Genomic DNA, 14,465 nt, shown 5'->3' with positions numbered 1-14,465 from the left:
TCATCTGTCATCTGTCATCTGTCATCTGTCAACTGTCATCTGTCATATGTCATCTATCATCTGTCAGCTGTCAACTGTTATCTGTCATGTGTCAACTGTTATCTGTCATGTGTCATCTGTCATCTGTCATCTGTCATCTGTCATCTGTCATCTGTCATCTGTCATCTGTCATCTGTCATCTGTCATCTGTCATCTGTCATGTGTCATCTGTCATCTGTCATCTGTCATGTGTCATCTCTCATCTGTCATCTGTCATCTGTCATCTGTCATCTGTCATCTGTAATCTGTCATATGTCATTTGTCATCTGTCATCTGTCATGTGTCATCTGTCATCTGTCATCTGTCATCTGTCATGTGTCATCTGTCATCTGTCATGTGTCATCTGTTATCTGTCATCTGTCATCTGTCATCTGTCATGTGTCATCTGTCATTTGTCATCTGTCATCTGTCATCTGTCATCTGTCATCTGTCATCTGTCATCTGTCATCTGTCATCTGTCATCTGTCATCTGTCATCTGTCATCTGTCATCTGTCATCTGTCATCTGTCATCTGTCATCTGTCATCTGTCATCTGTCATCTGTCATCTGTCATCTGTCATCTGTCATCTGTCATGTGTCATCTGTCATCTGTCATGTGTCATCTGTCATCTGTCATCTGTCATCTGTCATCTGTCATCTGTCATCTGTCATCTGTCATCTGTCATCTGTCATCTGTCATCTGTCATCTGTCATCTGTCATCTGTCATCTGTCATCTGTCATCTGTCATCTGTCATCTGTCATCTGTCATCTGTCAACTGTCATCTGTCATATGTCATCTATCATCTGTCAGCTGTCAACTGTTATCTGTCATGTGTCATCTGTCATCTGTCATGTGTCATCTGTCATCTGTCATCTGTCATGTGTCATCTGCCATCTGTCATCTGTCATATGTAATCTGTCATATGTCATTTGTCATCTGTCATCTGTCATCTGTCATCTGTCATCTGTCATCTGTCATCTGTCATTTGTTATCTGTCATCTGTCATCTGTCAATCGTCAACTGTTATTTGTCATCTTTCATCTGTCATCTGTCATCTGTCATGTATCAACTGTCATCTGTCATCTGTCACCTGTCATCTGTCAGCTGTCATCTGTCATCTGTCATCTGTCATCTGTCATCTGTCATCTGTCATGTGTCATCTGTCATCTGTAATCTGTCATCTGTCATATGTCATCTGTCATCTGTCATCTGTCATCTGTCATCTGTCATGTGTCATCTGTCATCTGTCATCTGTAATCTGTCATATGTCATTTGTCATTTGTCATCTGTCATCTGTCATCTGTCATCTGTCATCTGTCATTTGTCATCTGTCATCTGTCATCTAACATTTGTTATCTGTCATCTGTCATCTGTCAACTGTTATTTGTCATCTTTCATCTGTCATCTGTCATGTGTCATCTGTCATCTGTCATCTGTCATCTGTCAACTGTCATCTGTCATATGTCATCTATCATCTGTCATCTGTCAACTGTTATTTGTCATGTGTCATGTGTCATCTGTCGTGTGTCATCTGTCATCTGTCATGTGTCATCTGTCATCTGTCATCTGTCATCTGTCATCTGTCATCTGTCATCTGTCATCTGTCATATCTCATCTTTCATCTGCCATCTGTCATCTGTCAACTGTTATCTCTCATCTGTCATCTGTCAACTGTTATCTGTCATCTGTCATATCTCATCTTTCATCTGCCATCTGTCATCTGTCAACTGTTATCTCTCATCTGTCATCTGTCAACTGTTATCTGTCATTTGTCATCTGTCATCTGTCATGTGTCATCTGTCATCTGTCATATCTCATCTGTCATCTGTCATCTGTCATCTGTCATTTGTCATCTGTCATCTGTCATGTGTCATTTGTCATCTGTCATCTGTCATCTGTCATCTGTCATCTGTCAACTGTTATCTGTCATCTGTCATATCTCATCTTTCATCTGCCATCTGTCATCTGTCAACTGTTATCTCTCATCTGTCATCTGTCAACTGTTATCTGTCATCTGTCATATCTCATCTTTCATCTGCCATCTGTCATCTGTCAACTGTTATCTCTCATCTGTCATCTGTCAACTGTTATCTGTCATTTGTCATCTGTCATCTGTCATGTGTCATCTGTCATCTGTCATATCTCATCTGTCATCTGTCATCTGTCATCTGTCATTTGTCATCTGTCATCTGTCATGTGTCATTTGTCATCTGTCATCTGTCATATCTCATCTGTCATCTGTCATCTGTCATCTGTCATTTGTCATCTGTCATCTGTCATGTGTCATTTGTCATCTGTCATCTGTCATCTGTCATCTGTCATCTGTCAACTGTTATCTGTCATCTGTCATATCTCATCTTTCATCTGCCATCTGTCATCTGTCAACTGTTATCTCTCATCTGTCATCTGTCAACTGTTATCTGTCATTTGTCATCTGTCATCTGTCATGTGTCATCTGTCATCTGTCATATCTCATCTGTCATCTGTCATCTGTCATCTGTCATTTGTCATCTGTCATCTGTCATGTGTCATTTGTCATCTGTCATCTGTCATATCTCATCTGTCATCTGTCATCTGTCATCTGTCATTTGTCATCTGTCATCTGTCATGTGTCATCTGTCATCTGTCATATCTCATCTGTCATCTGTCATCTGTCATTTGTCATCTGTCATCTGTCATTTGTCATCTGTCATCTGTCATCGGTCATCTGTCATCTGTCAACTGTTATCTGTCATCTGTCATATCTCATCTTTCATCTGCCATCTGTCATCTGTCAACTGTTATCTCTCATCTGTCATCTGTCAACTGTTATCTGTCATTTGTCATCTGTCATCTGTCATCTCTCATCTGTCATCTGTCATCTGTCATCTGTCATCTGTCATCTGTCATCTGTCATCTGTCATATCTCATCTTTCATCTGCCATCTGTCATCTGTCAACTGTTATCTCTCATCTGTCATCTGTCAACTGTTATCTGTCATCTGTCATATCTCATCTTTCATCTGCCATCTGTCATCTGTCAACTGTTATCTCTCATCTGTCATCTGTCAACTGTTATCTGTCATTTGTCATCTGTCATCTGTCATCTGTCATGTGTCATCTGTCATCTGTCATATCTCATCTGTCATCTGTCATCTGTCATCTGTCATTTGTCATCTGTCATCTGTCATGTGTCATTTGTCATCTGTCAACTGTTATCTCTCATCTGTCATCTGTCAATTGTTATCTGTCATCTGTCATATCTCATCTTTCATCTGCCATCTGTCATCTGTCAACTGTTATCTCTCATCTGTCATCGGTCAACTGTTATCTGTCATTTGTCATCTGTCATCTGTCATGTGTCATCTGTCATCTGTCATATCTCATCTGTCATCTGTCATCTGTCATCTGTCATTTGTCATCTGTCATCTGTCATGTGTCATTTGTCATCTGTCATCTGTCATATCTCATCTGTCATCTGTCATCTGTCATCTGTCATTTGTCATTTGTCATCTGTCATCTGTCATGTGTCATTTGTCATCTGTCATCTGTCATATCTCATCTGTCATCTGTCATCTGTCATCTGTCATTTGTCATCTGTCATATCTCATCTGTCATCTGTCATCTGTCATCTGTCATTTGTCATCTGTCATCTGTCATGTGTCATTTGTCATCTGTCATCTGTCATATCTCATCTTTCATCTGCCATCTGTCATCTGTCAACTGTTATCTCTCATCTGTCATCTGTCAACTGTTATCTGTCATTTGTCATCTGTCATCTGTCATGTGTCATCTGTCATCTGTCATATCTCATCTGTCATCTGTCATCTGTCATCTGTCATTTGTCATCTGTCATCTGTCATCTGTCATCTGTCATTTGTCATCTGTCAACTGTTATCTCTCATCTGTCATCTGTCAATTGTTATCTGTCATCTGTCATATATCATCTTTCATCTGCCATCTGTCATCTGTCAACTGTTATCTCTCATCTGTCATCTGTCAACTGTTATCTGTCATTTGTCATCTGTCATCTGTCATGTGTCATCTGTCATCTGTCATATCTCATCTGTCATCTGTCATCTGTCATCTGTCATATCTCATCTGTCATCTGTCATCTGTCATCTGTCATTTGTCATCTGTCATCTGTCATGTGTCATTTGTCATCTGTCATCTGTCATATCTCATCTGTCATCTGTCATCTGTCATTTGTCATCTGTCATCTGTCATGTGTCATCTGTCATCTGTCATATCTCATCTTTCATCTGCCATCTGTCATCTGTCAACTGTTATCTCTCATCTGTCATCTGTCAACTGTTATCTGTCATCTGTCATATCTCATCTTTCATCTGCCATCTGTCATCTGTCAACTGTTATCTCTCATCTGTCATCTGTCTACTGTTATCTGTCATTTGTCATCTGTCATCTGTCATGTGTCATCTGTCATCTGTCATATCTCATCTGTCATCTGTCATCTGTCATCTGTCATTTGTCATCTGTCATCTGTCATGTGTCATTTGTCATCTGTCATCTGTCATCTGTCATCTGTCATCTGTCAACTGTTATCTGTCATCTGTCATATCTCATCTTTCATCTGCCATCTGTCATCTGTCAACTGTTATCTCTCATCTGTCATCTGTCAACTGTTATCTGTCATTTGTCATCTGTCATCTGTCATCTGTCATCTGTCATCTGTCATCTGTCATCTGTCATCTGTCATCTGTCATCTGTCATCTGTCATCTGTCATGTGTCATCTGTCATCTGTCAACTGTTATCTCTCATCTGTCATCTGTCAACTGTTATCTGTCATCTGTCATATCTCATCTTTCATCTGCCATCTGTCATCTGTCAACTGTTATCTCTCATCTGTCATCTGTCAACTGTTATCTGTCATTTGTCATCTGTCATCTGTCATGTGTCATCTGTCATCTGTCATATCTCATCTGTCATCTGTCATCTGTCATCTGTCATTTGTCATCTGTCATCTGTCATGTGTCATTTGTCATCTGTCATCTGTCATATCTCATCTGTCATCTGTCATCTGTCATCTGTCATTTGTCATCTGTCATCTGTCATGTGTCATTTGTCATCTGTCATCTGTCATCGGTCATCTGTCATCTGTCAACTGTTATCTGTCATCTGTCATATCTCATCTTTCATCTGCCATCTGTCATCTGTCAACTGTTATCTCTCATCTGTCATCTGTCAACTGTTATCTGTCATTTGTCATCTGTCATCTGTCATCTCTCATCTGTCATCTGTCATCTGTCATCTGTCATCTGTCATCTGTCATCTGTCATCTGTCATATCTCATCTTTCATCTGCCATCTGTCATCTGTCAACTGTTATCTCTCATCTGTCATCTGTCAACTGTTATCTGTCATCTGTCATATCTCATCTTTCATCTGCCATCTGTCATCTGTCAACTGTTATCTCTCATCTGTCATCTGTCAACTGTTATCTGTCATTTGTCATCTGTCATCTGTCATGTGTCATCTGTCATCTGTCATATCTCATCTGTCATCTGTCATCTGTCATCTGTCATTTGTCATCTGTCATCTGTCATGTGTCATTTGTCATCTGTCAACTGTTATCTCTCATCTGTCATCTGTCAATTGTTATCTGTCATCTGTCATATCTCATCTTTCATCTGCCATCTGTCATCTGTCAACTGTTATCTCTCATCTGTCATCTGTCAACTGTTATCTGTCATTTGTCATCTGTCATCTGTCATCTGTCATCTGTCATCTGTCATCTGTCATCTGTCATCTGTCATCTGTCATCTGTCATCTGTCATCTGTCATCTGTCATCTGTCATCTGTCATCTGTCATGTGTCATCTGTCATCTGTCATCTGTCATCTGTCATCTGTCATCTGTCATCTGTCATCTGTCATCTGTCATCTGTCATCTGTCATCTGTCATCTGTCATCTGTCATCTGTCATCTGTCATCTGTCATCTGTCATCTGTCATCTGTCATCTGTCATCTGTCATCTGTCATCTGTCATCTGTCATCTGTCATCTGTCATCTGTCATCTGTCATCTGTCAACTGTCATCTGTCATATGTCATCTATCATCTGTCAGCTGTCAACTGTTATCTGTCATGTGTCATCTGTCATCTCTCATCAGTCATCTGTCATCTGTCATCTGTCATCTGTCATCTGTCATCTGTCATCTGTCATCTGTCATCTGTCATATCTCATCTTTCATCTGCCATCTGTCATCTGTCAACTGTTATCTCTCATCTGTCATCTGTCAACTGTTATCTGTCATCTGTCATATCTCATCTTTCATCTGCCATCTGTCATCTGTCAACTGTTATCTCTCATCTGTCATCTGTCAACTGTTATCTGTCATTTGTCATCTGTCATCTGTCATGTGTCATCTGTCATCTGTCATATCTCATCTGTCATCTGTCATCTGTCATCTGTCATTTGTCATCTGTCATCTGTCATGTGTCATTTGTCATCTGTCATCTGTCATCTGTCATCTGTCATCTGTCAACTGTTATCTGTCATCTGTCATATCTCATCTTTCATCTGCCATCTGTCATCTGTCAACTGTTATCTCTCATCTGTCATCTGTCAACTGTTATCTGTCATCTGTCATATCTCATCTTTCATCTGCCATCTGTCATCTGTCAACTGTTATCTCTCATCTGTCATCTGTCAACTGTTATCTGTCATCTGTCATATCTCATCTTTCATCTGCCATCTGTCATCTGTCAACTGTTATCTCTCATCTGTCATCTGTCAACTGTTATCTGTCATCTGTCATCTGTCATTGTCATCTGTCATCTGTCATCTGTCATATCTCATCTTTCATCTGCCATCTGTCATCTGTCATCTGTAATCTGTCATATGTCATTTGTCATTTGTCATCTGTCATCTGTCATCTGTCATCTGTCATTTGTCATCTGTCATCTGTCATCTAACATTTGTTATCTGTCATCTGTCATCTGTCAATCGTCAACTGTTATTTGTCATCTTTCATCTGTCATCTGTCATGTGTCATCTGTCATCTGTCATCTGTCATCTGTCAACTGTCATCTGTCATATGTCATCTATCATCTGTCATCTGTCAACTGTTATTTGTCATGTGTCATGTGTCATCTGTCGTGTGTCATCTGTCATCTGTCATGTGTCATCTGTCATCTGTTATCTGTCATCTGTAATCTGTCATATGTCATTTGTCATCTGTCTTCTGTCATCTGTCATCTGTCATCTGTCATGTGTCAACTGTTATCTGTCATTTGTCATCTGTCATCTGTCATCTGTCATCTGTCATCTGTCATCTGTCATCTGTCATCTGTCATCTGTCATCTGTCATCTGTCATGTGTCATCTGTCATCTGTCAACTGTTATCTCTCATCTGTCATCTGTCAACTGTTATCTGTCATCTGTCATATCTCATCTTTCATCTGCCATCTGTCATCTGTCAACTGTTATCTCTCATCTGTCATCTGTCAACTGTTATCTGTCATTTGTCATCTGTCATCTGTCATCTGTCATCTGTCATCTGTCATCTGTCATCTGTCATCTGTCATCTGTCATCTGTCATCTGTCATGTGTCATCTGTCATCTGTCAACTGTTATCTCTCATCTGTCATCTGTCAACTGTTATCTGTCATCTGTCATATCTCATCTTTCATCTGCCATCTGTCATCTGTCAACTGTTATCTCTCATCTGTCATCTGTCAACTGTTATCTGTCATTTGTCATCTGTCATCTGTCATGTGTCATCTGTCATCTGTCATATCTCATCTGTCATCTGTCATCTGTCATCTGTCATTTGTCATCTGTCATCTGTCATGTGTCATTTGTCATCTGTCATCTGTCATATCTCATCTGTCATCTGTCATCTGTCATCTGTCATTTGTCATCTGTCATCTGTCATGTGTCATTTGTCATCTGTCATCTGTCATCTGTCATCTGTCATCTGTCAACTGTTATCTGTCATCTGTCATATCTCATCTTTCATCTGCCATCTGTCATCTGTCAACTGTTATCTCTCATCTGTCATCTGTCAACTGTTATCTGTCATTTGTCATCTGTCATCTGTCATGTGTCATCTGTCATCTGTCATATCTCATCTGTCATCTGTCATCTGTCATCTGTCATTTGTCATCTGTCATCTGTCATGTGTCATTTGTCATCTGTCATCTGTCATATCTCATCTGTCATCTGTCATCTGTCATCTGTCATTTGTCATCTGTCATCTGTCATGTGTCATCTGTCATCTGTCATATCTCATCTGTCATCTGTCATCTGTCATCTGTCATTTGTCATCTGTCATCTGTCATGTGTCATATGTCATCTGTCATCTGTCATCGGTCATCTGTCATCTGTCAACTGTTATCTGTCATCTGTCATATCTCATCTTTCATCTGCCATCTGTCATCTGTCAACTGTTATCTCTCATCTGTCATCTGTCAACTGTTATCTGTCATTTGTCATCTGTCATCTGTCATCTCTCATCTGTCATCTGTCATCTGTCATCTGTCATCTGTCATCTGTCATCTGTCATCTGTCATATCTCATCTTTCATCTGCCATCTGTCATCTGTCAACTGTTATCTCTCATCTGTCATCTGTCAACTGTTATCTGTCATCTGTCATATCTCATCTTTCATCTGCCATCTGTCATCTGTCAACTGTTATCTCTCATCTGTCATCTGTCAACTGTTATCTGTCATTTGTCATCTGTCATCTGTCATGTGTCATCTGTCATCTGTCATATCTCATCTGTCATCTGTCATCTGTCATTTGTCATCTGTCATCTGTCATGTGTCATTTGTCATCTGTCAACTGTTATCTCTCATCTGTCATCTGTCAATTGTTATCTGTCATCTGTCATATCTCATCTTTCATCTGCCATCTGTCATCTGTCAACTGTTATCTCTCATCTGTCATCTGTCAACTGTTATCTGTCATTTGTCATCTGTCATCTGTCATCTGTCATCTGTCATCTGTCATCTGTCATCTGTCATCTGTCATCTGTCATCTGTCATCTGTCATCTGTCATCTGTCATCTGTCATCTGTCATCTGTCATCTGTCATGTGTCATCTGTCATCTGTCATCTGTCATCTGTCATCTGTCATCTGTCATCTGTCATCTGTCATCTGTCATCTGTCATCTGTCATCTGTCATCTGTCATCTGTCATCTGTCATCTGTCATCTGTCATCTGTCATCTGTCATCTGTCATCTGTCATCTGTCATCTGTCATCTGTCATCTGTCATCTGTCATCTGTCAACTGTCATCTGTCATATGTCATCTATCATCTGTCAGCTGTCAACTGTTATCTGTCATGTGTCATCTGTCATCTCTCATCAGTCATCTGTCATCTGTCATCTGTCATCTGTCATCTGTCATCTGTCATCTGTCATCTGTCATCTGTCATATCTCATCTTTCATCTGCCATCTGTCATCTGTCAACTGTTATCTCTCATCTGTCATCTGTCAACTGTTATCTGTCATCTGTCATATCTCATCTTTCATCTGCCATCTGTCATCTGTCAACTGTTATCTCTCATCTGTCATCTGTCAACTGTTATCTGTCATTTGTCATCTGTCATCTGTCATGTGTCATCTGTCATCTGTCATATCTCATCTGTCATCTGTCATCTGTCATTTGTCATCTGTCATCTGTCATGTGTCGTTTGTCATCTGTCATCTGTCATCTGTCATCTGTCATCTGTCAACTGTTATCTGTCATCTGTCATATCTCATCTTTCATCTGCCATCTGTCATCTGTCAACTGTTATCTCTCATCTGTCATCTGTCAACTGTTATCTGTCATTTGTCATCTGTCATCTGTCATCTGTCATCTGTCATCTGTCATCTGTCATCTGTCATCTGTCATCTGTCATCTGTCATCTGTCATCTGTCACGTGTCATCTGTCATCTGTCAACTGTTATCTCTCATCTGTCATCTGTCAACTGTTATCTGTCATCTGTCATATCTCATCTTTCATCTGCCATCTGTCATCTGTCAACTGTTATCTCTCATCTGTCATCTGTCAACTGTTATCTGTCATCTGTCATATCTCATCTTTCATCTGCCATCTGTCATCTGTCAACTGTTATCTCTCATCTGTCATCTGTCAACTGTTATCTGTCATCTGTCATCTGTCATCTGTCATCTGTCATCTGTCATCTGTCATATCTCATCTTTCATCTGCCATCTGTCATCTGTCATCTGTAATCTGTCATATGTCATTTGTCATTTGTCATCTGTCATCTGTCATCTGTCATCTGTCATCTGTCATTTGTCATCTGTCATCTGTCATCTAACATTTGTTATCTGTCATCTGTCATCTGTCAATCGTCAACTGTTATTTGTCATCTTTCATCTGTCATCTGTCATGTGTCATCTGTCATCTGTCATCTGTCATCTGTCAACTGTCATCTGTCATATGTCATCTATCATCTGTCATCTGTCAACTGTTATTTGTCATGTGTCATGTGTCATCTGTCGTGTGTCATCTGTCATCTGTCATGTGTCATCTGTCATCTGTTATCTGTCATCTGTAATCTGTCATATGTCATTTGTCATCTGTCTTCTGTCATCTGTCATGTGTCATCTGTCATCTGTCATCTGTCATTTGTTATCTGTCATCTATCATCTGTCAATCGTCAACTGTTATCTGTCATCTTTCATCTGTCATCTGTCATCTGTCGTCTGTCATCTGTCATCTGTCATCTGTCATCTGTCATCTGTCATCTGTCATCTGTCATCTGTCATCTGTCATCTGTCATCTGTCATCTGTCATCTGTCATCTGTCATCTCTCATCAGTCATCTGTCATCTGTCATCTGTCATCTGTCATCTGTCATCTGTCATCTGTCATCTGTCATATCTCATCTTTCATCTGCCATCTGTCATCTGTCAACTGTTATCTCTCATCTGTCATCTGTCAACTGTTATCTGTCATCTGTCATATCTCATCTTTCATCTGCCATCTGTCATCTGTCAACTGTTATCTCTCATCTGTCATCTGTCAACTGTTATCTGTCATTTGCCATCTGTCATCTGTCATGTGTCATCTGTCATCTGTCATATCTCATCTGTCATCTGTCATCTGTCATCTGTCATTTGTCATCTGTCATCTGTCATGTGTCATTTGTCATCTGTCATCTGTCATCTGTCATCTGTCATCTGTCAACTGTTATCTGTCATCTGTCATATCTCATCTTTCATCTGCCATCTGTCATCTGTCAACTGTTATCTCTCATCTGTCATCTGTCAACTGTTATCTGTCATTTGTCATCTGTCATCTGTCATCTGTCATCTGTCATCTGTCATCTGTCATCTGTCATCTGTCATCTGTCATCTGTCATCTGTCATGTGTCATCTGTCATCTGTCAACTGTTATCTCTCATCTGTCATCTGTCAACTATTATCTGTCATCTGTCATATCTCATCTTTCATCTGCCATCTGTCATCTGTCAACTGTTATCTCTCATCTGTCATCTGTCAACTGTTATCTGTCATTTGTCATCTGTCATCTGTCATGTGTCATCTGTCATCTGTCATATCTCATCTGTCATCTGTCATCTGTCATCTGTCATTTGTCATCTGTCATCTGTCATGTGTCATTTGTCATCTGTCATCTGTCATATCTCATCTGTCATCTGTCATCTGTCATCTGTCATTTGTCATCTGTCATCTGTCATGTGTCATTTGTCATCTGTCATCTGTCATCTGTCATCTGTCATCTGTCAACTGTTATCTGTCATCTGTCATATCTCATCTTTCATCTGCCATCTGTCATCTGTCAACTGTTATCTCTCATCTGTCATCTGTCAACTGTTATCTGTCATTTGTCATCTGTCATCTGTCATGTGTCATCTGTCATCTGTCATATCTCATCTGTCATCTGTCATCTGTCATCTGTCATTTGTCATCTGTCATCTGTCATGTGTCATTTGTCATCTGTCATCTGTCATATCTCATCTGTCATCTGTCATCTGTCATCTGTCATTTGTCATCTGTCATCTGTCATGTGTCATCTGTCATCTGTCATATCTCATCTGTCATCTGTCATCTGTCATCTGTCATTTGTCATCTGTCATCTGTCATGTGTCATTTGTCATCTGTCATCTGTCATCGGTCATCTGTCATCTGTCAACTGTTATCTGTCATCTGTCATATCTCATCTTTCATCTGCCATCTGTCATCTGTCAACTGTTATCTCTCATCTGTCATCTGTCAACTGTTATCTGTCATTTGTCATCTGTCATCTGTCATCTCTCATCTGTCATCTGTCATCTGTCATCTGTCATCTGTCATCTGTCATCTGTCATCTGTCATATCTCATCTTTCATCTGCCATCTGTCATCTGTCAACTGTTATCTCTCATCTGTCATCTGTCAACTGTTATCTGTCATCTGTCATATCTCATCTTTCATCTGCCATCTGTCATCTGTCAACTGTTATCTCTCATCTGTCATCTGTCAACTGTTATCTGTCATTTGTCATCTGTCATCTGTCATGTGTCATCTGTCATCTGTCATATCTCATCTGTCATCTGTCATCTGTCATCTGTCATTTGTCATCTGTCATCTGTCATGTGTCATTTGTCATCTGTCAACTGTTATCTCTCATCTGTCATCTGTCAATTGTTATTTGTCTTCTGTCATATCTCATCTTTCATCTGCCATCTGTCATCTGTCAACTGTTATCTCTCATCTGTCATCTGTCAACTGTTATCTGTCATTTGTCATCTGTCATCTGTCATCTGTCATCTGTCATCTGTCATCTGTCATCTGTCATCTGTCATCTGTCATCTGTCATCTGTCATCTGTCATCTGTCATGTGTCATCTGTCATCTGTCATCTGTCATCTGTCATCTGTCATCTGTCATCTGTCATCTGTCATCTGTCATCTGTCATCTGTCATCTGTCATCTGTCATCTGTCATCTGTCATCTGTCATCTGTCATCTGTCATCTGTCATCTGTCATCTGTCATCTGTCATCTGTCATCTGTCATCTGTCATCTGTCAACTGTCATCTGTCATATGTCATCTATCATCTGTCAGCTGTCAACTGTTATCTGTCATGTGTCATCTGTCATCTGTCATGTGTCATCTGTCATCTGTCATCTGTCATGTGTCATCTGTCATCTGTCATCTGTCATATGTAATCTGTCATATGTCATTTGTCATCTGTCATCTGTCATCTGTCATCTGTCATCTGTCATCTGTCATCTGTCATCTGTCATCTGTCATTTGTTATCTGTCATCTGTCATCTGTCAATCGTCAACTGTTATTTGTCATCTTTCATCTGTCATCTGTCATCTGTCATGTATCAACTGTCATCTGTCATCTGTCACCTGTCATCTGTCAGCTGTCATCTGTCATCTGTCATCTGTCATCTGTCATCTGTCAACTGTCATGTGTCATCTGTCATCTGTAATCTGTCATCTGTCATATGTCATCTGTCATCTGTCATCTGTCATCTGTCATCTGTCATGTGTCATCTGTCATCTGTCATCTGTAATCTGTCATATGTCATTTGTCATTTGTCATCTGTCATCTGTCATCTGTCATCTGTCATCTGTCATCTGTCATTTGTCATCTGTCATCTGTCATCTAACATTTGTTATCTGTCATCTGTCATCTGTCAATCGTCAACTGTTATTTGTCATCTTTCATCTGTCATCTGTCATGTGTCATCTGTCATCTGTCATCTGTTATCTGTCATCTGTAATCTGTCATATGTCATTTGTCATCTGTCTTCTGTCATCTGTCATGTGTCATCTGTCATCTGTCATCTGTCATTTGTTATCTGTCATCTATCATCTGTCAATCGTCAACTGTTATCTGTCATCTTTCATCTGTCATCTGTCATCTGTCGTCTGTCATCTGTCATCTGTCATCTGTCATCTGTCATCTGTCATCTGTCATCTGTCATCTGTCATCTGTCATCTGTCATCTGTCATCTGTCATCTGTCATCTGTCATCTCTCATCTGTCATCTGTCATCTGTCATCTGTCATCTGTCATCTGTCATCTGTCATCTGTCATATCTCATCTTTCATCTGCCATCTGTCATCTGTCAACTGTTATCTCTCATCTGTCATCTGTCAACTGTTATCTGTCATCTGTCATATCTCATCTTTCATCTGCCATCTGTCATCTGTCAACTGTTATCTCTCATCTGTCATCTGTCAACTGTCATCTGTCATATGTCATCTATCATCTGTCATCTGTCAACTGTTATTTGTCATGTGTCATGTGTCATCTGTCGTGTGTCATCTGTCATCTGTCATGTGTCATCTGTCATCTGTTATCTGTCATCTGTAATCTGTCATATGTCATTTGTCATCTGTCTTCTGTCATCTGTCATGTGTCATCTGTCATCTGTCATCTGTCATTTGTTATCTGTCATCTATCATCTGTCAATCGTCAACTGTTATCTGTCATCTTTCATCTGTCATCTGTCATCTGTCGTCTGTCATCTGTCAT

Source organism: Condylostylus longicornis, unplaced genomic scaffold (assembly GCF_029603195.1).
Source record: "Condylostylus longicornis isolate FDR11 unplaced genomic scaffold, ASM2960319v2 ptg000090l, whole genome shotgun sequence".
Lineage (NCBI taxonomy): Eukaryota > Metazoa > Arthropoda > Insecta > Diptera > Dolichopodidae > Condylostylus > Condylostylus longicornis.
This window is presented reverse-complemented; position numbering follows the sequence as displayed.